Raw genomic sequence first — 25,545 nt, 5'->3', positions numbered from 1 at the left:
GAGAACCAAGTTGTAGATGCTCTTAGTAGGAAGGTACAGGTAAATCATATAGCAACTATAAGCTCCTATGGGACAAAGTTACAGGATAGGGTCTTGCAGGAAAGATAGTAGGATGAAAAATACATGGAGATCAAGCATAGGTTATAGGAGAGCACAGGTGAAGGCACATGTATAGGGAATCAAGATGCAGACTAACATCTCACGACATATGGTTTGGTGAGGTTTCGAGACATGAGCTATGTGCTGAATTGCAGTGAGCTCAAGAATCTTATCTTGATGGAGTTTCATGTGAAACCATGTTCAGTTCATCCAGGATATCATAAGACATTGACAGCAGTGAAGAAGTTTTACTATTGGCTAAATCTGAAGAAGGAAGTGGCTGAGTTGATGGCTAGATGTTTAGACTATCAGCAGGTAAAGGTGGAATGCAAGCATCCAGGTGGTTAACTATAACCTATAGCAATTCTGGAATGGAAATGGCAGGTCATTTCCATGGATTTCATCACAGGTCTTTTGATGACAGTGAAGCTCATGATTCTATTATGGTTGTGGTTGACAGGTTGAGAAAGGTAGCTAACTTCATTTTGGTGAAGACTACATATTCAACCAGTGAGGTAACATAGGTGTTCATTAGACAAATAGTGTGACTACATCATGTTCCAAAGAAGATTGTGTTGGATAGGGATGCAAAGTTCACTACCAAGTTTTGGGAAGAGCTATTTGCAAGCTTGGGTACAGAGCTGGCCTTCAGTATAGCTTATCATCCACATAATGATGGTAAAAAAGGGAAGTTAAATAGGATTTTGGAGGATGTACTAGGGATGTATGTGATGCACAAGCAAAGGAAATGGTAGGAGTATCTTCCATTGGGAGAGTTTGCATACAAGAATGGTTATGAGGAGTCATTAGGGATTAGTGTTGATAAGGTTAATCCTCTCTCTGGATAGAGATGATCCCTCTAGCCCAATGAGTGGGTCTAGTAATTTAAGGGACAATCAACTAGACATCTTCCTAAATTATGATTGAAAAATAGAACAACAGAGAAGGCCTACCTTGCTTTGATGTTAATCCGATTTCCTTTGTTGAGATCCTCAAACTGCTTCGGTCAAGGTATTGTTCATACTTCTTTGAGCACTTATGTACCTACATAAACAACCAAGAGACAACAAATCATGCGATAACCAATAGCAAATCCAATAATAATCTATTTGGCTTATCAAGGAATGTCAAACCAATACATACATGAACATATATATTTTGGTAAGAGGAACTAGCAGTTGTATTATTCTTTAAAGAAAAAAGGGGAAGCTTACAACCATAGCCTTGATGTTGAAAGGCTCTCCTTGAGTGGTAATCCAAGTCTGAGACAAGAAACTCTCCAACACTCCTTCTCCACATCTAATGAATAACCTCTAAGCACAAGCTCATCATAGGGTTGAAAATGGACATAGATTAAACATTTGGGAATCGTAGAGGGGAAATTTATAGGCTAGGAGAGGGAGTTAGACCTCCTCCAAAGATAGGATTAGGCTCACATATTAAGGAGGTAGCTCACAGGGATGAGACCAAGAGGTCAAATTTGGAGGATTCGACCTCATCTATGTGAAACCACCTCCATCTTGCCACTCTAGAAGCTTCTAGATCATGAAGCTTCTTATCCTATTTGGGAAAACTTCCTACTTGAGACCATTGTGTGTATGAGAGAGAACAAAGTGATGCCATTGTTGGCTTAACAAGGTGAAACAAGTGATCATTGCGGTTTTGAGCTTCATAAGGGCGATGGTTCTCATTTTAGGGTTTCATGAGCTATTTCTTCAGGGAAAGCTCTGGATATTTTCTAGGCAAAGTCAAAGGAGGGGTTTGAGTTGTACACATTGATAAGTATACTATATATTGATCATGTTTCAAGCACTTCAGGGTATGTAATAGGGAATTGCAGGAGGCGTGAAAAAATATTGTGTAACAGATACCCCCTAAAGCATGAAGGCAAAACAAGGAGTGATGGCTGAAATGCTTTACGAGATTTTGGCAAGGACAAGGACACACATTGTCAAGAGACCTGCAAATGAAGGATGCATATACATATACATATTTGAGATTAAGACATGAATCCACGACATGGACGCAACCATCTAGATGATGAAGACTATATAAAAAGATCCATGGTATGGGCACGACCATCGAGATAACAAGGATTAGTGTAAATATTAAGTCTCATGGTATGGTCACAGCATCCTTATAGTAGAAACATGTGTACAATGATGAATAACATAAAATTCCATGTAGCTTAAGCCATAACTGACAGGACTTAGGGTCTTGTGCTCCATCTCAACCCGATCCATGTACGAATCCCAACATACAAACAAATGTGTTGAAGTCGAACACGATAAAAAACCACATGATTATGACCATTGATGTGGACCATTAATAGGTACGAGAGAAATCACCATTAATGACAATGGCCCTCAAGGTACAACAATACAATCCATGAGTGTCATAATGAAGTTGAGTTCGAACACTCATGGAATCACCTGATCAAAAGCCAATAGTGAAGACCTATCATTGGATGCGAAGAACTGATCATTAAGGAATGCCAACTATAAGGTAATGAAAGGGAGTCCCTAAGTCATCTTCCTGGATAGTAAGCTGAAGTCGATAGGAAGTGACCCGTCAAAGGAGGGAAATGATGAATCCCCTATCATCGAAACGAAACAAAGAATAAAGTGGAATGATATTCAGGACTGTAGCAATGACTCAAACAATGTATAGGTAAATAACTGCATATTGGAATTCTCTTCAACATATTGGCGACACGACTCTAGAGTGTGGCAGCATCTGACTCATCATGGGGCTAAAGGTCATGATGACAATATGGAATAGTCAAATTAGAGGAAATATGGATCACCCAAACCTGGGAGGACAAGTGACTAAGTGAGGATATCCCAAACCTGACACGAGAGCATAAGAGTTTCATGTTCAAGAGCAACATGCTATCTATACAAAGGATGTCTCATCTTCATTTTCCCCCACTATTTCTATCAAGTACCCCAATTATTTTTATCACAAGCTTGAATGGGATAACATATGCTTGTTATGTAAGTTAATTCTTCGAATGAATCCATCCTAGTTAGTTTTACGAGCCCTAGGAAGGAGAATCTTGGTCCCGTCATGGTGACAAACCTTTCGTCGGAAAATTTTAATGAGCCTGATGTAAGAATGACTCAGTATCTTTCTCATGTTTAGAGAGTTTGAAAGAGAAATTAAAAAAAAAAATCCATCATGTCCCTTTTCATAATTTGTCGCTAAAATCCGAAAAGGTATAAAATAATATCCGAGGGAACCTCTTGACCACATTGAACAAGGTGTACCTTTTTCGTAAATAGTCAGTCCTCGCCTAACAAAGGGGTAAATGTATACTAAGGTGACGTCGATTCATTTACTTTAACGAGTTCAAAATAAGAAGTACTTGGAAATATTTTCAATTTTCTAGAGTCGGAAAGGAGTTGAAAGATGGCTCCAGGGGGATTCCTTTTTCATTTATTTGAGTCCGAAAAAGAGATAAAAGAAACTCCTAGAATTGTTCAATAATGATCACTGTTCACATTGAAGGCACCTATAGCTGCATAAGAAACGCACCCATCAGAGATATCAGGAAAATGATAAAACATTACAAAAATATTTGAGAAAATGACTTCCAAAACTTATAAATAGGCAAAAGTAATTTCATTTTTTACCATTTTACCAAACTGAGCTTTGAAAGTGTTTTTGTGCCCTAATTTCCTTAATTTTCTAGTGACAGTTGCGGGAGAACCGAGATACCATTTCAAAATCCGTCTGTGAAAGATAAGATCCTCATCCATGTTCATGCATTTCATTACCTTTTTATGCAATTTTAACAGTAGATTTTAAGCTAGAAAAGAGGATTTTTAAAATTTAGGTCATCAGTGACCTTCGCGGGTATGGTCATTGGACCCACGTTGGTCGCCCTTCAGCCCAACGGCTCGTACGATTCCATAGAACTATTTTGAAAATAAGAGCGATGGCACCGAGAGTGATTTTTGGAGATTAAAAACTCTTTTTAAAGAAAAAAAAATGTTGGTTTTCATCCATTGAAAAAGCATTAAAAATTATTTGAATGTTGCTTGCAAGAGAAATATGGTCCTAGAGTGGAAAAAAGGAGGTCATGAGGCCGAGGATCACCAAGCATCTCAAGGTCCAACATGCATAAATTCTTTGAGGGATTGTGGCCTACTGAAATTCTTACGGACCACAAGGCTGAGGGCATAGATGGAGTTGCTACCTTATCTGATCAACCTTTTGGATGTAGATCGAGAGAACTTCATCATCAAAGGGAAAGAATTGGAACTGGAGGAAATGGAAATTTATTTCATCACAAGATTATCACATTGAGGAGAATCCATTCAACTCTTTGGATCCTGCCAAGGAGGTGAGAGAACTAGCATTCTAGTCCATAGATACTATCCTGGAGCCGAGATAACCAATGGAGGTAACGTGAAGATTGAAACGATCACCAATAACCTCGTTCTAAGAATAATATTGTTCACCATGGCATGTGTATCTGGCACTCAAGCTCTTCATGAGGCTTCCAAGTCTCAGTTTCAGTAGGCTATTGCTTGTTTGACCCCCACCGTCTTCAACTGGTGTGGAGGTCTTTTGGCGGAAGCACCAACTGACCTAGGGTACACACAGACACATGAAGCAATTCGGGTTTGGTTCCATACTAGTGATCTTCTTCTTGGAGTGAATACTAATCTTCTGGTATTAGTAGGCAGAAGTACCACATCCTGCCCCTCGAGATTTGAGGCTCATGAGATGGAGCCAGCTCATGCCTCAAGGAGGCACGAGCCAACATATTCACTACCCACCACAGTTCTTTTCTTTGATTGAACGTCAATTAATTATGGTACATGGCTATGCTTATGCTGGCGTAAATTTCAGAGGGGATCCAGATCTAACTTTGGCACCAGGTGAATAGTGGACCGACACAGGTAAAAACTTGTTTTTTGAATTTTTTCAAGTTTTATGATTTTTATGAGAGTGTAATCTAAGACTTAACTTATGATAAATGTGAAAATGTGGGACCAAAGAGACTACCGTGGATGTCGCCAATAGTATGATGAGTTTCCCATTCGATAGTGGCTACAGACTACAAGGAAGGGGTTGACCCCTTAGCCGAGATGGAGCACAATCTAGAGGCAATCACCCGAGGGGTTCCATATTATGCCACCATCGATGATGTTCTGTTGCATTGGTAGAGACATACTGTTGGAGTCTCTGCGAGACTACATCGGCTATTAGGCTGAGTGATCAGAGAAGTCGCATGCTACCATGAGCGTCACGGAGTTTGATAGCTCTTCTAGTCTTTTACACATTTTGTAGCCTTTGAAAGCCAAGCATCTAAGAACACTCTATTTTTTTACATTTTGATGTAAACACTCCGGCAGATGCAATATATATGTATATGTATATGTATATGTATATATATATATATATATATATATATATATATATATATATATATATATATATATATATATATATATATATATATATATATATATATATATATATATATATATATATATATATATATATATATATATATATATATATAGATATATATATATATATATCTATATCTATATATATATATATATATATATCTATATATATATATATATATATATATATATATATATATATAGATATATATATATATATATATATGTTTTATTTCTACTTATGTGTTCATAACATGATTCATTTTTACAAATGACGCAAATGTCTATCAAGAACAAAATTTGCTAATGCATCAGTTAATGTATTTAAATTACATGGAATATGTTTATATGTAATGTAATCAAAATTTATTTCCAACAATCTAAAATGTAGATACATACACAATATTTGTTGATTTCTTACTGAATAACGATTGTTCAATTGTAACACAACGAGCTGTGAATCCAACTTAACAACTAAATCCCTAATGCCAAGAGCAACTGCTTCTGATGAGAGTTCAATAACTGCACTATACTCAATGATATTAATGGCTATTCGACCAAGGAAGATACCTTGTAAGTTAATCAACTCGCCATTAGGGTCATAGAGTACCCATGCTGTAGAAGATAGGTTACGTGTGCTACGACAAGAACCATCAAAAAAACCAATGTAATGACCTGATGACATCTGCAAACCGAGTGGAACACAGGGTAAGCAGAAAAACATGTCTACAAAGAAAACAAACACACTAAAAAATAAAAATGCACACTAATGAATTAACACACTAATGTACAAAAGTTATCATACGAATTTCACGCATAATAATTCTTGAGATACAACCCATTGCGGGGCTGTGACAATGCATTTCCCTCATAATCACATAGCTCATAGGCACCTTTCTGTAAGAAATGTTTGAAAATGTAGGGCCCATGTCACATAGGTTCAAACTTGCCTACCCCAACTCGTTGTTGGCTTGATCATAAAGAAGTACCAAGTCCCCTTCAACAAAAGTGCAAGGAAACATAGTTTGGTCAAAATGAGCTTTGACACATTTCTTTAGAGCTTCGATGACCATCGTAGTGATGCGATGAGTCTCGTTGAGTCTCTTAAGATATAGTAGCTTCTCCTCTTCAGGTAAGGTATTCGGAAGAATTTTGATAGCTAGCTTAAGAAAAGGGATTTCACATTCGACTGGAAGAGTTTCCTCTAAATTGTACGCCAACTAGAATGGAGTGAATCCAGTGGTCGTCTTAGTAGAGGTTTGATAAGCCCAAAGAGCTGAGAAAAGCATTAGATGCCAATATTTTATGTGCTTCACAATGGTACGCTAAAGCATAGTAATCAAAACTTTATTGACTGCTTCAACTTGGCCATTGGCCTGTGGATAATATGGAGTCGAGCTATCATGTCATAGGCCCAACTAAGCAGTTAACTCTGCCATCATGTGCTGGCAAAAATGTGATCCATGGCGAGTCACGATAGCTTGAGGGTCACTGAAACGTCCTATAACATGGTTAAAAGGTAACTACATGGAATTAATACCATTAGCTTTTTATGTAGGCATCACCTCAGTCCATTTCGTAAAGTAGTCGACGATGACGATGATATAACCATGCCCCCGAGGCGAGCGAGGGTTACATGTCATGAAATCAATGCCCCATTTGGAAAATGGGCCAATGGTAATTATTGGGTGTAGGGGTGTAGATGGGGTGTATTGTTTGTTGTTGAAAATCTAGCATTCATGGCACTTTTGGACAGCTAGAATGCAATCTTTGAAGATAGAAGGCCAGAAATAACCGGCTCGAAGGATCGTCTGAGAAGTGGCATATCCAGATGTATGACCACCACAGGCACCATAGTGGCAATCATTTAGGACATGCTGAACTTCTTCAAGGGTGAGATATCTACAAAATACAAAGTCCACATCAACCCAATACAAGGTATCACCAAGGATTCGATACGGTTGGGACTAATGCCAGATTCGGCATCGGTCTAATCAAGACAACTCAGATTGAAAGGTCTGGGTTTGGAGATAGACAATAATTTCTCCATACCAGGGGTCAAGAATGTTGCTCAGAAATAGTGCTTCATCGGGTATCAGCTTAGTAAAATCAGTTGGGGTACTTGCAGATGGAAAAGCATAGATTAACTCAACAAAGACAAGTGATTTATTTTATTTGGCAGCAGTGAATTCCAAATGAAACTCCTGTAGGATGATGATCTATTTGGACTATTTATCCCCCAGCAACTGACGAGTTAGTATATATATCATGGGGTTTCAATAAAAAATTACAGTGGTTTTCCTAAAAGGGATATAGTGTCGAAACCTTTTGACAACATGAACCGCCGCCAAAGCAAGCCTCTTGACATGAGCATAGTGGGACTCAGTATTAAGAAGATTTCGTCTCAGATAATAAACCACGTGCTCATTTCTATCATTGTCATCCTGAACTAACACCATAGCAATGGTGTTATCAGTTGCAGCCAAATATAGGAAATAATCACGATGGTAATTGGGGGGATGGAGTAAAGAAGCATTAATCAGGGCTTTCTTTAAATCATAGAAGGATTCTTGAGGAACTTCATCCCAAATAAAAAGGATCCCCTTCTTAAGTTAGGGAGTGTAAAATTTGGCAAGTTTGACGTAATTAGGGACAAATCGACAGAGAAAATTAGCCTTTCCCTGCAAGCTCTGCAATTGTAGCAGTGATGAAGGAGGGGGTAGATTGACTATGGCCTCAACTTTCAAAGGATCAATCCTAATCCCTTCACGAGACATGACAAAACCTAAGAGTTGGCTGGAATCAATGCAAAAAAAACACTTGTGTGGATTGAGATGGATATTATAATGCCAGCATCATAAAAAGATAGCTCTTAAGTGATCCGAATGGTCATGATGTTTAGCCGAATGAGCAGGCAAGTCGTCGAGGTATGGATGAACAATATGTCGAATGTCATGGAATTCATAGGACATTTCTCGGTAAAAAGTGGTGCCAACATTCTTCAGACTGAAAGGAATATTTTTGTATGCGAAGGTACCCCAAGGACAGATAAAGGTTGTTTTATGTTGATTGGTGGGTGAAATGTTAATCTGGTTATAGCTAGAAAAGCCATCCAAGAAAGAAAAAATCTCACTCCTTGGGCATTCGTCGATGATCTAGTCGATAAGAGGAGTAGGATAATTGTCTTTAGGACATGCATGATTAATATCACGGTAATCGACACGAACACGTATCATTCCTTGCTTTTTGGAAATAGGGATGATATTGGATACCCAATCCATCAATGGAATTGTTACACGGTATTTTGGAAGCTTGCGATGTCAAGGCGTAGTTGTAAGCTTTACTATTGTTCATATTAATACAATCAATGGTTATTTCCTATATCATGTATGAAATGTATGTTGATAGCTTATGGTTCCTTGACTCTATAAGTAGATAATTCGTTGTTGTGCTCTATTATGTGTGCTTTTGTTTTCTTATGTTGTTTCAGGTGCATCATTCATTAAGGAGAAGAAAGTGATAGCTAAAGCCACATGATGAAGACTTCATCGAACACCGATTTAAGGTAGGCCTCTTCAACGAGAACTATTTAAGGAATTAACTATTGTTTTTGTCTTGCTATGACTAGACCCACTCTAGGGCTAGAGGGGTTATCTCTGTCCGCAGAGGGAACTTACCTGCATCATAGGAACAGGATAAATGAAACCTGCTTTCAAAAGATTTTCTACTTCTGCTTTGATAGCAACAACCTTTTGAGGGTGCACAGGTCGATGTCATTTTCAAACAGTCTAAGCACTGGGATATGTCAGGATCTCATGCACCACTATGGCTGGATCTGTTAGAGTCGGTCTGGTTAGCCCTCCGTTAGAGATCAAAATTCTTTGTGCATTTCAATTTTAGGTGTCTCGCTCCATTCACCCAGCTACATTTCGCTAGGGACATGCCATGATCTGACGGAGAAAGTCATGCTAGTCATTTTCCCTCATGTCTGGCCCCTGCTGGCTCAGGTCTTTGTCCATAATCACCGAAGCTCATGACAGTCTAGGTCTGGTCCGTTACAGGACAAAGTCATTTTTTATGATTGGGTCTAGGAATTCATCAATTTGGTCATTGAAAACATGTCCATAACAAGCCATACAGGCCAGAGGGAGGCCTTACATAGCTATGGTTCCAAAAGCTGTATCATCACCTAGAGAGACATCGACTCTTCCTCAAAACTCTGTTTTGAAGAAAAGTCAAACAAGGTCAACTATGAAAAAAATTCCAAAAAATCACCAGTTGACTTTTCAGATGAAGTTATGATTTACATGGCCAAATGCTCTGTCGTACAGTCCCTGCAAAGAGGTGGCGAAAATTTCATCATTTGAGGCAAAATGTCAAAGGGAAACTGAAAATCAGTGTGTTTAAAGGTCAATGAAAAAGTGCAAAACTCAACATTAGAAAAGGGGTTTTCAAAGAGACAAAAATCAAACCCATCTCCTCCCAGGCCATAAATACATGTTTTGACCCAAATCAAAAGCATTGTGCTCTTGCAAGACTTGGAGAAAGAATTTCAAAGGTGTGAAGGTGAGATTGGGGAGTTTGAGTGATTGGAGGTAGGTTTTGGGAGCGCGCGGCGCATATAACCAAGGGCGCGGTGCACTCATCGGGCATGGTGCGCATGCAGCCAGCCCGCCGTTGAAATATTGCACAAGTGCGGCGCATACAAGGCGCGCGGCGCACACAGTCCAGTCCAGCAGCGGAGGACTTCATCTCCCGTGACTTCTTCAATGCTCCACAGGTGGTTTTAGAGGCAGAGCAGGAGGTAGGGCTCCCATCTCATCAGTATGAGCGACATAAGACTACCACTATGCCAGTGTACATCACCTATCAGAAAGGCAGTAGACCTTTATTTATAGCAGCAAAGCGAGTGTTATCTCCACCCAGGGTGGAAGGGGCCTTGCTTCCGACATCAGCAACACAGGAGTAGGGTAAGTGTAAGGAGCCAGTGCAGGAGGAAGGGCCATCAGGTGAGCGAGAGACCAAGTTTGTCCTCCTCCAGGATGATGAGACAGATGCAGAACCAACAAATGAGTAGCTCACAGAGATCATCTAGGAGCAGCAGTAAGTGATTGACTCCTTGTCCCTTGACTTGGAGAGGGTCAAATGGAACATGAAATACCTGGAGCGGAGGAAAAAACAGCTTGAGGACCAATAGACGATCATGGATCTACAGAACATTCGTGAGCATCACCAAGCTGCTCAAAGGGGAAGAGTTCAGCCCACACCACTGGAGCAGGCGATCAATGAAGATCGGGAGGCCTATCTCAAGATCAGGAACATGCAATTGGAGAGGCTGCTGGACAAAGCTAACTAGGACCTTGCTCTATTGAGACATATGGCTTTCTGTTACAGTGTGCGAAACATGAATGCAGAGGCCCGGATAAGGAGTTTAAAAGCAAAATTGAGGAAAGCAACAAGAAGAGAAAAACGGGCAAAAGAGCAAGATAGGCTTAGAATCTTGGCTAAGGCTTCCTAGACTCAGTATGGCACCCCATAGAGAACTTCCAGCCCAAATTTCAAAAAATTTGGGCAAATTTTGGTCACAAGGAAATTTTTTGGGTAAAAAACAGGGATTTTCTCCCTGTGCGCCACGCCACTAGCATGACGCTAAAATTCTAGGGCTCCAATCGAGAAATGGCTTGCAGATTTGGATTCAGAATAAAAAATTACAACTTCTAGTGTCCGAGCAAGAGATTTGGGCAAGATCTGGGTCTCCTAAAGGTCAAAAAACACCCAAAAATGGCCTCTCTAGCACTTTTTTGACACACAGAAAGCAGTCTTGGGAGAATGAAGATTTGGAGGAGCGAATGAGCACGAAATTTTAAAATTCTAGTTAGAAAGTAGACAGGACAGGCTTTCCAACAAGCCCACTTGGGCACATTTTGGAAACATGCAAGTGTCCCAAAACAGGCCCCAAAGTAGCGCGACGCACAGAGAAAATGGCGCGGCGCACAGAGGAAAAATTGCCAATTTTCTTCCATTTCGCGAAATTTCGGTTCGCGACTTCTCCAAGTGGGCCCGGTCATCTACACTTCGGTCTTTTGGCACCAAAGGTGGCATTTAAAGAGCTTTTTCTCCAGATTGGCTTCTATCCAAGTGGCGAAGGAAGGCAAATGGTCACCCAATGCCAAATGTCATGTTTGCAACGCTGCACCTGTAGCTGATGGTTGGCTCTCCATCTCCATTTTGTTATGATTCGAGTAACTTCCCAAGCCCTGGGCGTTCTATCTCTTCCTCACACATTCTATATACTGTATGCAAGTTATTTGCAAAGGGTTGGCTGGCTTGTAACTTCTGGGAGACTATGGGAAAGAAACTTTGTTTTTTCACTGTGTATTTTTGACAGAGAATTAATGAAAGGCAGCGGCTTTGTTTCATGAGATTCTTGTGGTTGTGAGTGTAGCAAATGTGTCTATTATGTTTTCATATGTATTTCATTATGTTTCATTATTCAATTCATGTTCATTTCTAGTGAAATTTTCTGAGTGAGATTAGGTAGAATTCAATTTTGTTGCTCTGCCTGTGGGAAAATTTCATGTTCAGTGTTATTCTTCTGTTGAAAAGGATTCATGTCATTATGCCCTTTTCAATTTCTTCAGCAATCTATTCATGCTGCGATGCCTCAAACTAAATTGTTACATTTTCCTCCTACCTTGCCTCATGGAATAATCTGTGCCTTTGTATTAAATTCTTTGTTCTTTGCTGAGGGCTGGTCCCATAACATCCCAGAAGCTCGGTCATTCATGAAAATTGTTTCCAGAATCCTATTCGCTTACTAGCCTAAGGTAAATATTTCATTGTAAGTCATCTCAAACCATTTTCGATTATCTATTCACTGAGAGTGACTCGGAGAGAGCCCTCTCCTACTCTGGTAGGGCTAGCTACCAGACTGAGCGTGGCTTTTGGTTACCCTAATTTTTGCCTTCCTTCAGCCTAAGGCAGATTTAGGTGCTAACATAGTGGCAACTCCACTGGGTACTAAGTTGAAATCAAATCCCCTTATTTCATAATAATTCTAAGCTTCCGGATGATGAGCTTAGGATTGGAAAGGCTGAGTAAGTTGGTTGTGTCCTGTGATTTTTCTCAATAGCACGCTGGCTTCAAGACGATATACCAGAGCGAATCCAGGCCCAAATCCTCCTCATATTTATGAAAACCCCAATTTGATCCCAAGACTCCTTCATCAAGAAAGCACCATAACTTCTGTGTTCAAATCCCATTCATGTCCCGACATTTTTGAGTATCTTGAAGAGCTTGAGTTTGACGAACGATTTGAGATATCACTGTTTGAGTCTAAATCTGAAAGGGTTGTTGATTATACCATCCCCAATCCGAAATTTCTTGTAGACCTCGAAACCGAAAGAGCTAATAGATTAATTGATAATTACATTGCAACACAGCCCCAAACCCCAATTGCAAGCCCCTTGCAAACTGTGCACACTCCTCCAACACCTCCAATGCCAAATCCACCAAGAATGATGGCCACCCGTTTTTCTCCTCTTGTTCTGCCCCAAGTTCTAGATGACATGCCAACGGATTATCAAAGAAAAATCTCATTTTTTTATGGCACTCCTAACAACATTACTACTCAGCAGCATGTAGACAAAATGGCAGACTTCTACGAACTTCATGCGATTGATGCAGAGAACGTGGCAACGAGGCTCTTTGTACAAACATTTACAGGTGATGTGAGGAAGTGGTTCAGAGGTTTGACAACTGCAAGTATCGCTACCTTGGCTGAACTACAAAGACAATTTTTGAACTGGTGGGAAGTGAAAAAGAATCCCCTTCAAATTCTGGCCGAGTATGAACAAATCAAATGGAATGCCAGTTAGTCAGTTCAAGATTATTGTGTTAGATTTAATGCAGTCTACAACAAAATTCCAGATCATCTAAAGCCAACTGTGGGACTAGCAATGATGAAGTTTCCAGATGCTTTTGATGCTAACATGGCGTACCAATTAAGAGAGAGGGGACCGGCCACAATGGAAGACATGCAGAAAATTGCGGTCAGCGTTGAGGCAAATCTATTGTCCCAAAGAGCTAGAGCGAAAGCAGAGAAGAAAACCACTGTGAAAGAAGAATCTTCTTCAATGGATCAACTTCTCAAAAAGGTAGAGCAGATGCTTGAAAGGGTAAAACTTGACAAGCGAGAGCCACAAGTTAGGAATCCTAACTTTCGTGGCCAGCAGCAGCCACAATATAGGATAAGACAGAGAGATCAATGAACTCAAGAGCAGACAGCACAATAGCCAGTAGAAACACATTTGTAGCAGGATTTTGTACATGGACCGGAGTCAAATGAGGACGGGAATGTAATAGGCGAAGAAAACCACCTCTTTACTCCAGATGAGCTGCCTACTTACATTATCGAAGAGGAAGAATGTGTAGTGAATTCAGCTGCACACCAAGACACTGATTTTATTCTAGCTAGTGACACCGTGTTGGAAGAAGAATCAGAAAAATATCAAAGGGGGTATATGAATGCTCTGTCCACACAACAGCAGCGATATTCTCTTAGAAATAGAGATGTGCCGTCAAAGCAATTCAGAAAAAGGAGGAGGGTGAAACAACAAAAAATGATTCATCAGCTACACAAAGAAAAGGAAAGGAGGCAGTTGGTCCGGAGAGCAGCAAATCAAAATGAGCAGAACAATCGCAACCCACATCAAAAGAAAAGGAAAGGAAAGATATCCCAGTCAAAGAGGTAGAAAAAACTCCCGCTTTTAGCCTAGAGAAGGAGATTTCTAAGTTAAAGGTATCAATCCCCTTGACCGAAATAATGAAGAACAACAGTTATAGAGGACAGATTTCTAAAATGTTGAATTTGGACCCAATGGCCGACATGGTAAATGTAGAAGATGATCAGCCTGAAATGATTTTTCGACCAGCAACGAATGGTGGGTCTCCCGATAGTGATGTGCCACCCTTCTATATCGGTTTGCGATTGCATGATTTTGCGTTACACAATGCCATGTTCGATTCCGGAGCTTCTCACAATCTCATGCCCAAGGCTATCATGGATAAGCTTGGTCTAGACATCACCCGGCAATATCATGATCTCTATTCATTCGATTCCAATAGAGTAAGGTGTATAGGACTCATCAAAGACTTAGTTGTGAGTTTGGATTAGCATCCTATGAAAAATGTTTTGATGGATGAGGTGGTAGCAAATATTTCTCCAAGGTTTGGAATGCTTCTTTCCAGGTCTTGGGTAGTGAAATTGAAAGGGACACTACAACTGGATTTCTCCTATGCAACATTCCCGGTGTTTGGATAAATGAGGAAGTTATATCGGGAACAAAAAATGAAATATATGGTCACAAGCAAGGAGAAACCTATAAATCACCCTATTAATTATGTACATACAGATTTAGAGTCTTTTGTTTTGTTTTCAGATAGTTTAAATGAGATAGATAGTTAGATAGTAGAAGCAGATGACATTCTGAAAATAACAGAAAATTTCAGAGAAATTTTGAAGAAAGAAAGACAAGAAAAGTAGGAAAACGTTGGGCAATCAACTCAAAGTGATGGACAGCAAGCAGACAAGGCACGAAAAATAGATTTCCAGCACTTACAAGAGGAGGAAGAAGGCTTGTGGACCATGGATTTCTATGGAGCAGTAGGGAATGATGGAACTGAAATTGGAATTTGGGTACGCAGTCCTTTCTCCATCCCAAACGAAGTGCCTAGCCGCATGAGAGTTTGCTCTTACAAGCTGGCCTTTGAATGTTCAAATAATGAAGCTGAGTATGAAGCTCTGATTGCTGGCCTGAAGATTCTCAGAAAGCTGAAGGCAAAGAGGATTTTGGTATATGGCGACTCCGAGTTGGTAATAAAATAGGTTAGAGGTGAGTATAAAGCAAAATATCCTAGGATGCGGGCCTATCGTAATGCAGTTTTAGACATCTTGAAGTTATTTTTAGAATACACCTTGACATGTGTGCCTCGTATACAAAATAGTATTGCTGATGCTCTTGCCAAGGCAGCGAGCAGCTTGAAGATCCCCATGAACTCCAGCAATAAATTTGAAATCCATGTCAAGCATCGTCCAACCATTCCAGAAAATCAGCGATATTGGCAAGTGTTTCAAGATGATGAGGAGATTAAGGATTTTCTGCTCAACAAAGGCAAGTTCAAAGAAACCTCAATTGATGTAGAAAACGATGAAGGAAAAGGGAATGGTACAGATGAAGTGCAGATCAATCAAATGGACGTATTGCAGCTGAAGAATAACATCATTCCTAAAGGCTTGATACCTCTAGAGGAACTTTTTGATCAGGATGATGTAGCCCGCAAGCCAACATTGCAGCTGACAGAGAAGGGTGTAGAAGAATTCAACATTGGTACAACTGCCAATCCAAAGTTGGTAAAATTGTCCAAAGCATTACCACCAAAGATCAAGGACAAATACATCAATTTGATGGCTTCATTTGCTGATGTATTTGCTTGGGATTATTCTGATTTAAAGACCTATGATACAAATATTATTCAGCACACAATACCTATCAAGCCCAATCAAAAACAATTTAGACAAAAGCTGAGAAGGATAAATCCAAAGTTGCTGCCATCTACCGAAAAGGAGGTAAATAGGTTGTACAAGTTAGGTATCATTATGCCTATCAAATTTTCAGATTGGATATCTAACTTAGTGCCTGTACGCAAGAAGACCGGTGAGATCTGCCTATGCATTGATTTCAGAAATCTAAACAAGGTCTCATTGAATGACAACTATCCACTGCCCAAGATGGACCATATACTTCAGCGAGTAGTGGGGGCATCTCGTATGTCACTGCTTGATGGTTATTCCGGATATAACCAAATTTCTATCCATGAAGATGATAGAGACAAGACAACATTCACCACTCCATGGGGAACCTTTCACTATGCCAAAATTCCCTTCGGTTTAAAGAATGCAGGCGCCACATTTCAGCGGGCAATGGAATTGGCTTTTTCAAATGAGAAGGATGTGTTTTTGGTTGTTTATTTGGATGATTTGACAGTATTTTCCAAATCTAATGAAGAGCACATGCATCACCTAAAAATTGTCTTTCAAAAATGCAGGAAATATGGTGTATCGCTGAATCCTAAGAAGAGCTTGCTCACCATGGAGGAAGGCAAATTACTTGGGCACATCATTTCAAAGGATGGCATTCGTATAGACCCAGCACGTGTGCAAGCAATTCAGCAAATCGATCTACCCAGGAACAAAAAGGAAATACAATCATTCAATGGTAAAATGAATTTTCTACGTCGTTTTGTGCCTAATCTTGTAGAACACTTAAGAGAAATGACCAACATGCTTAAGAAGGACAACCAGGTGAAATGGACAGAGGAGGCTGTAAAATCTTTCAACTTGGTCAAATTGGCCCTTTCTTCAACTCCAGTTCTAGTCAGCCCGGACTACACTCAGGATTTCATATTGTCTTCATTTGCTTCTGAGCACACTATGGTAGCGGTATTATTGCAGAAGAGAGATGATCATGAAAGACCCATTGCATTCTTCAACAGGGTTATAAGGGATGCAGCTTTAAAGTACAACATCATTGAGAAGCAAGCCCTGGCATTGGTGAAGGCATTGAAGGATTTCTAGGTATATATCTTACATTCTCACATTCTGGCCTATGTTCCTAATACTGTTGTAAAAAATGTTTTAGTGCAGACCGATCCGGAAGGGAGAAGAGGCAAATGGATTGCAGCCTTGCTGGAATATGATGTGGAGATAAAGACTACAAAGTTGGTCAAAGGACAGGGGTTGGCAAAGCTAATGGCCGAATCAAACTTGCATGCCTTGGACATAAATCTGATCACTGCCATGTCCGATGAGAATGAGGAAGGAACGTCAATTCAGGTATCCGAAATGTTTGCTTGGTCCCCATGGTATTCAGATATAATATATGTGCTAAAAGATCTATCACCACCGCCCGGCATGACTAGAAACAAAGCGAGAACACTCAAATTGAAGGTTGCCAAGTTTTGTATTTTGAATTCTGCACTGTATTGGAAAGATCCCGGTGGCATTTTGTTAAATTGTCTGATGGAAGAGGAGGCAAAGAAAGCCATGGAGGATTTCCACGAAGGAGAGTGTGGTGGTAATCTTTTTTGGAAATCAACAGTGAACAAAATTTTGAGAGCAGGGTACTATTGGCCTACTTTGTTTGCTGATGTGCATAAGATGGTCAAGCGCTGTCATAAATGTCAGATTTTTGAAGGAAAATAGAAATTACAGCCTTTGCCACTTAAGCCTATTGAAGTGAGCGCTCCCTTCCAACAGTGGGGGTTGGATTTCATTGGGGAAATTCATCCTGCCTCTTCCGGACAGCATAGATGGATCCTTACAGCGACAGACTATTTCACAAAATGGATTGAGGCAACCCCTACCAAACAAGCCATGGACACGGTAATCATTTCATTTCTCGAAAATAACATCTTGTCTCACTTTGGTTGTCCAAACAAATTAATCACTGATAATGCAGCAACTTTCAAATCGAAAAGGATGGTAGAATTTTGTCATAAATATCACATAATTTTGGGTCATTCAACTGCCTATCATCCGCAAGGAAATGGATTGGTGGAATATTCGAATAAATCTTTGCTCAACAGCATCAAGAAGCTGCTGGAGATCAATAAGAAGAGCTGGAACAAGAGGTTGATCCATGCGCTTTGGGTAGATCAGATCAGTTAGAAAAAGTCTATTGGTATGTCACTGTTTGAGCTTGTTTATGGAGTTGACATAGTATTCCCCACCTCTCTTGCTGCCCCGGTGGTCAGAATTCTTCAGGAGGCTGGCAGTGAAGAAGATCCCATGCAGAGAAGGCTAAATCAAATGATCCACTTGCAGCAAACAAGAGAAGAAGTTTTCAAGAACACATCCAAGTTGCAGGAGAAGATAAAGAAAATCTATGACAGAAAAGAAAAAGCAGATAAATTTCAGTTGGATGATGTGGTGCTGAAGTGGGATGCAAGGAATGAAGAGAAAGGCAAGCACGGAAAGTTCAAAAATATTTGGAAAGGTCCTTCCAAAATTGCAGCATATAGGGGTTAGAATGCCTTTCTTCTGAAGGAAATGAATGGGGAAGATTGTCTTGGAAGGCCGATCAATGGTCGGCTGCTCAAGCGATATCACTGCTGATGTATTAATGCTGCTTCCACTGTCATTGTAAATACCATTTTTATTTCATTTTGGTTTCAGTCTGTAGAGTTAGTTTTTAAGTTATTTCAATGTCAAGTAGAGCCAATTTCTTGGTCATTTCAGTTTCATAAATAAGTCAGAGTCGTGTTATTTATCGAAATGATGACTCCATAGCCTAATGGACAAAAGGCACTATCTAGCTCCTCCAGAGATCTGTTGTTCTCGGCACCTCCAAGGAGATGCCATCCCCCATTGGAGCCAATGTTAGAGTCAGTCTGGTCAGCCCTCCGTCAGAGATCAAAACTCTTTGTGCATTTCAATTTTAGGTGTCCCGCTCCATTCACCCAGCTGCATTTCGCTAGGGACATGCCATGATCTAACGGAGAAATTCATGCTAGTCATTTTCCCTCATGTCTGGCCCCTGCTGGCTCAGGTATTTTTCCATAATCACAGAAGCTCATGACACTCCAGGTCTGGTCCGTTACAGGACAAAGTCATTTTTTATGATTGGGTCTAGGAATTCATCAATTTGGTCTTTGAAAACATGTCCAGAACAAGCCATACAGGCCAGAGGGAGGCCTTACATAGCTATGGTTTAGAAAGCTTCATCATCACCTCGAGAGACATCGAATCTTCTTCAAAACTCTGTTTTGAAGAAAAGTCAAACAAGGTCAATTATGAAAAAAAAATTCAAAAAATCACCAATTGAATTTTCAGATGCAGTTATGATTTACGTGGCCAAATGCTCTGTCGTATAGTCCCTACAAAGAGGCGCCGAAAATTTCATCATTTGAGGCAAAATGTCAAAGGGAAAGTGAAAATCAGTGTGTTTAAAGGTCAATGAAAAAGTGCAAAACTCAACATTAGAAAAGGGGTTTTGAAAGAGACAAAAATCAAACCCATCTCCTCCAAGGCTATAAATACATGTTTTGACCCAAATCAAAAGCATTGTGTTCTTGCAAGACTTGGAGAAAGCATTTCAAAGGTATGAAAGTGAGATTGGGGAGTTTGAGTGATTGGAGGTAGGTTTTGGGAGCGCGCGGCGCATATAACCAAGGGCGCGGTGCACTCATCGGGCATGGTGCGCATGCAGCCAGCCCGCCGTTGAAATATTGCACAGGTGCGGCGCATACAAGGCGCGCGGCGCACACAGTCCAGCAGCCAAGAAATGGTGCCAAACCACTGCAAACCTTGGGGAAGGCTATCAAATTGAGAGGTAAGCCTTATGACATTGCCTACTCATCAAATTGTGTCAAGGATATGGTGTTTGTGAAGAGGTTAGAATGTCACCCAAAACGCATAATGTCACCCTTGAGAAAACCAACAAGAAAACGAGGGTTGAGATTATAAATTTGTGTTGATATTGCCAAGGTTTCACTCCATTCACTTATTCCCCTCACCTATCATTTTTTCCCCATCCTCCCTTGTCATTTTTCCTAAACCCCTACCCTAAGTCACTACCATACCCTCCCCCTATTCCTCCACTATTTGGTTAATGCAAAATCACCATAGGACCAGCTTATAGGGCAAGAAAAGCCATGGGAGAGGGGTGTGTGGCCGAAGAATCAGAAAGTCAAACTATAAGGAGTGGCTTAAGGTGTTTTCATAGTGCGCAGCACACACACCAAAGAGCGCGGTGCACTCATGGTGTGCGACGCACACAGGGCCCGCCCACTATGTAAACATAACACTGGCGCGACACATACCCAGCGCGTGGCGCACTTGGCATAGCGCACGGTGCACAGAAACTTAAAGCCCAAAAACTATTCAATCTCCCTAAAATTTGTTGGAGGCTCACCAATTTTGAAAGGTAGGCCACCTACCTCAGTTCTTGCATCCAAAATTTAAAGAGATAGCATGATTGTAGGGGTAGGAATCAAATGCAAATTTTTTTTGTAAAGCAAACAAAAGGGAAACAAAGAAATCATTGATCCTAGGGTTTATGCTACAGTGACAAGGCTTCCAATATGTTTCAAACCCTACCCCAACAACCCTATACCCAAATTACTCCTAAATCCATGATAAATCTCTCCCTTTAAACCCCTATCCCTGTTTCATCATTCCCCTCCTAATTCTCCTTGTCTTATTGTCCCCTTGGTGGCATATTTTCAGGGAAACTACCAGCTTCATCGGAATTCAAGGGCAGCATAAAATTCAGGGTACAAATAGCAGTAATGGCATCTGAAGTATCATCAGAGTATGAGGAGGAGACCCACAGTGAAACAGCTTTGGGAGAAAGGGCCCAAAGGAGACATCACCGGAGTGGCAGACATATTAGAGACGAGCCAAACACCCTCACCGAGTTGCAGGCATTCCCTCTTGCTATGTCTTGTTTGTAGCACTTAGCATGTTTCGAATTTTGTTAGAGGGTGGCGAATGTCAGATTTCATCATGAGTTGGCCTGACTTTTTTCACTTCACCTACATGGAGGACAGTCTATCTTGGCTGGAGTCACTTTCACATCGACACCCGAGGACATATCAGTGGTGACAGGCATACCCAACATTGGAGAGTAGTGTCACAAAAAGAAAAAGGTGGAGAGGCATCATTATGAGCCTTACATCAAAGACAACTGTTTGAGCCAACTCACGAGAGTTTTTCCATTCAGATTTCTGAAAGATGAGTATGCCCCGCTCATGAAATTGATCATGAAGTACTTCAGTTGCGAGGGGAGGTTTTCTCGCCTCTATGCCTATCACATCAGGTTGCTCATGCACTTTACCAGGGTGCGGATGATGAACCTCCCATTTTTCATCTGCGGGAACATAGAGAGGATGAGGAACTTCATGCAGCACAAGACCCCTCGACAGCAGCTCAACAGTGTGTATCACTTTTCCCTTATCTGGATTTTGGTAGACCATCAGTTGGGATTGTAGGGTATTGCTTAGGAGGAATTCATCTCCCGTGACTTCTTCAACGCTCCACAGGTGGTTTTAGAGGCAGAGTAGGAGGTAGGGCTCCCATCTCATCAGTATGAGCGACATGAGACTACCACTATGCCAGTGTACATCACCTATCAGAAAGGCAGTAGACCTTTATTTATAGCAGCAAAGCGAGTGTTATCTCCACCCAGGGTGGAAGGGGCCTTGCTTCCGACATCAGCATCACAGGAGCAGGGTAAGTGTAAGGAGCCAGTGCAGGAGGAAGGGCCATCAGGTGAGCGAGAGACCAAGTTTTTCCTCCTCCAGGATGATGAGACAGATGCAGAACCAACAAATGAGGAGCTCACAGAGATCATCCAGGAGCAGCAATAAGTGATTGACTCCTTTTCCCTTGACTTGGAGAGGGCCAAATTGAACATGAACTACCTGGAGCTGAAGAACAAACAGCTTGAGGACCAACAGATGATCATGGAGCTGCAGAACATCCATGAGCATCTCCAAGCTGCTCAAAGGGGAAGAGTTAGACCACATCACTGGAGCAAGCGATCAATGAAGATCGGGAGGCCTATCTCGAGATCAGGAACATGCAATTCAAGAGGCTACTGGAAAAAGCCGACCAGGAGCTTGATCTATTGAGAGATATGGCTTTCCGTTACAGGGTGCGAAACATGAGTGCACAGGCCCAAATAAGGTGTTTAAAAGCAAAATTGAGGAAAGCAACAAGAAGAGAAAAACGGGCAAAAGAGAAAGATAGGCTTAGAATCTTGGCTGAGGCTTCCTTGGATCAGCATGGCACCCCATAGAGAACTTCTAGCCCAAATTTCAAAAAATTTGGGCAAATTTTGGTCACAGGGAAATTTTTTCGGCAAAAACCGGGGATTTTCTCCCTGTGCGCCGCGCCACTGGCGCGACGCTAAAATTCTAGGGCTCCAATCGAGAAACGACTTGTAGATTTGGATTCAACATCGAAAATTACGACTACTGGTGTCCGGGCAAGAGATTTGGGCAAGATTTGGGTCTCCTAAAGGTCAAAAAACACCCAAAAATGGCCTCTCTGCCACTTTTTTGACACAGAAAGAAATCTTGGGAGAATGAAAATTTGGAGGAGCAAATGAGCACCAAATTTGAAAATTCCAGTGGGGTTAGAAAGTATATAGGACACGCTTTCCAACAATCTCACTTGGGCATATTTTGGACACCAGAAAGTGTCCCAAAACAGGCCCCAAAGTAGCGCGACGCACAGAGAAAATGGCGCGGCGTACAGAGGAAAAATTGCCAATTTTCTTCCGTTTCGCGAATTTCGGTTCGTGACTTCTCCAAGTGGGCCCGATCATCTACACTTTGGTTTTTTGGCACCAAAGGTGGCATTTAAAGATTTTTTTCTCCATATTGGCTTCTATCCAACTGGTGAAGGAAGGCAAACGATCACCCAATGCCAAATGTCATGTTTGCAACGCTACACCTATAGCTGATGGTTGGCTCTCCATCTCCATTTTGTAATGATTCGAGTAACTTCCCAACCCCTGGGCGTTCTATCCCTTCCTCACACATTCTATATATTGTATGCAAGATATTTTCAAAGGGTTAGTTGGCTTGTAACTTCTAGGAGACTGTGGGAAAGAAACTTTGTTTCTTCACTGTGTATTTTTGACAGAGAATTAATGAAAGGCAGCGGCTCTGTTTCATGAGATTCGTGTGGTTGTGAATGTAGAAAATGTGTCTATTTTGTTTTCATATGTATTTCGTTATGTTTCATTATTCAATTCATGTTCATTTTCAGTGAAATTTTCTGAGTGAGATTAGGTAGAATTCAATTTTATTGCTCTGCATGTGGTAAAATTTCATGTTCAGTGTTATTCTTCTGTTGAAAAGGATTCATGTCACTATGCCCTTTTCACTTTCTTCAGCAATCTATTCATGCTGTGGTGCCTCAAACTAAATTGTTACATTTTCTGCCTACCTTGCCTCACGGAATAATCAGTGCCTTTGTATTAAATTCTCTGTTCTTTGCTGAGCGTCGGCCCCATAACATCCCAGAAGCTCGATCATTCATGAAAATTGTTTCCAGAATCCTTTTCACTTACTAGCCTAAGGTAAATATTTCATTGTAAGTCATCTCAGACCATTTTCGATTATCTACTCATTGAGCGTGACTCAGAGAGAGCCCTCTCCTGCTCTGGTAGGGCTAGCTACCAAACTGAGTGTGGTTTGTGGTTCCCCTAATTTTTGCCTTCCTTCAACCTAAGGCAGATTTAGGTGCTAGCAAGATCAATACTAGGGATCTTCTCGTATGGCCAAGAGGAAAAGTCTCGAAATTCTATAAAAAGCTTAGTATAGATCTTGATCTCATCTGGAGAATAAGAAACCCCTATATGGATGTTCTCAACAATTCTTGGTTTAATAGAAATGTCAATAGGCATCGTATCAATGATGTTTCCCATAGTACCCTATGACAAAATTTCATGTACCCAAATAGGTGTTTGAGACAAAGGTGTAAAAGGATGAGAAATAGACGCTTTAGGATAGGAAGGCATCTCATCGAGGCAGGGGAGAAAAGAAGAACGATGATGTAGATCATTCCATGGAACTTCCTCCAAAGTCATGACCTCCACAATACTCTCGTCAGTTGGGAATATCTCATTCAAGGGATCCAGAGAATGCCAAGAACCATGCCAAGGGGATGGCACATAAGCGTCCAAGTTCATACTAAAGATAGTATGACTTCCTAAAGTGGCCATCGAAGCTAAAAAAATTTATTGATAACTTATCTCCAATGGGCTTAAAGGCATAACATCGCCAAATCAATCAATTTGATCGTCAGAGGGGATAATCCAAGGATCCATGGAATTTGAGATCATATTGAATGAATGAACATGTGGAGGTGGGAGAGTAAAAGTACACATTAAAGTAGAGTCTTTGAAGAGACTTACGCCCACGCTCTCATGAGGAATATCAGTATTTCCCACATAAGGAACGTTATCATTGGACGAACCAGAAGAAAAGAAAGATAGTTGATCAACCATGACTATTTTTCCTTCATGAGGAAAACGAAGTATGCGGAACAAAGAAGACACCACACAAAACATGGCCTGAGTCCAGCTTCGCTTGAGAAGAAGGTTGTAGTTGAGATTGGCATCTACAAATTCTACTTCTAATTCAACAATCTTTCCTTCTAACGTAATCGATAAGTTTGTGAGAGTACCGTATGGTCGTGGACCTCTTCCATCAAAGGCTTCCAAGGTGTTTGGAGATTGGTTAAGAGGAGGTGAGCCAATGGCTTTCCAGCACGAAACTAACATGATGTAGGTTGAGGCACCTTCCACAATAACCATTCGACGAATTGTATTTCCTTTGATAAAGACCTAGATCAGAAATGTGATCTGATGAGGAAGATGAGGTACATGATTCTCTATATCGAATGTAATCAGACTCAAATGAGAAGGATCAGTAGCACCTATACCATACAACAATGACTTCCACTACATTGGAAAGGATTAAAGAACCTCCAAGGCAGAAATCACCGAAGGCGCCTGAGCTAAATCCTCAACAATATTGTAATGTTGTGCAGCTCTGGAATTCATATTTAAATATAACTTCCGAAGAACACCTTTAGGGGGTGGTCAGATGACAGACTCACTGTTAGGGCACTTGATATGGAGTAGACCAAAAGAGGACAAAGTAGAAGTAGAAGGAGCATCATGGGCTTCTTTCTCTGCAACCTGTTTAGATGTAGCTTGATAGTCATTGGTTCGAGTAGCGATCGAGATAGGTGACGGACCTTGCATCATGAACACTTGGGAACCTGAGGAAGAAAAAGACTGACGCTTGTCTACCAATTAGGTCTTCTGTGATGGAAAGGGTTCTTTTAAGATAGCCAGAGTCAATTTTAGCAAGCGACCAACTTCATATCATTGGGGGTAATCTTTAATGTAATGAACCTCCTCACAGAGGAGGCAAGGAGATTTTG

The sequence above is a fragment of the Pinus tabuliformis genome, chromosome 3_1 (assembly GCF_031772625.1).
Source record: "Pinus tabuliformis cultivar Carrire ecotype Pingquan chromosome 3_1, CPIR1, whole genome shotgun sequence".
NCBI classification, from domain to species: Eukaryota; Viridiplantae; Streptophyta; class Pinopsida; order Pinales; family Pinaceae; genus Pinus; species Pinus tabuliformis.
The sequence above is the reverse complement of the archived record's forward strand: the minus strand, read 5'-3'. Positions refer to the sequence as shown.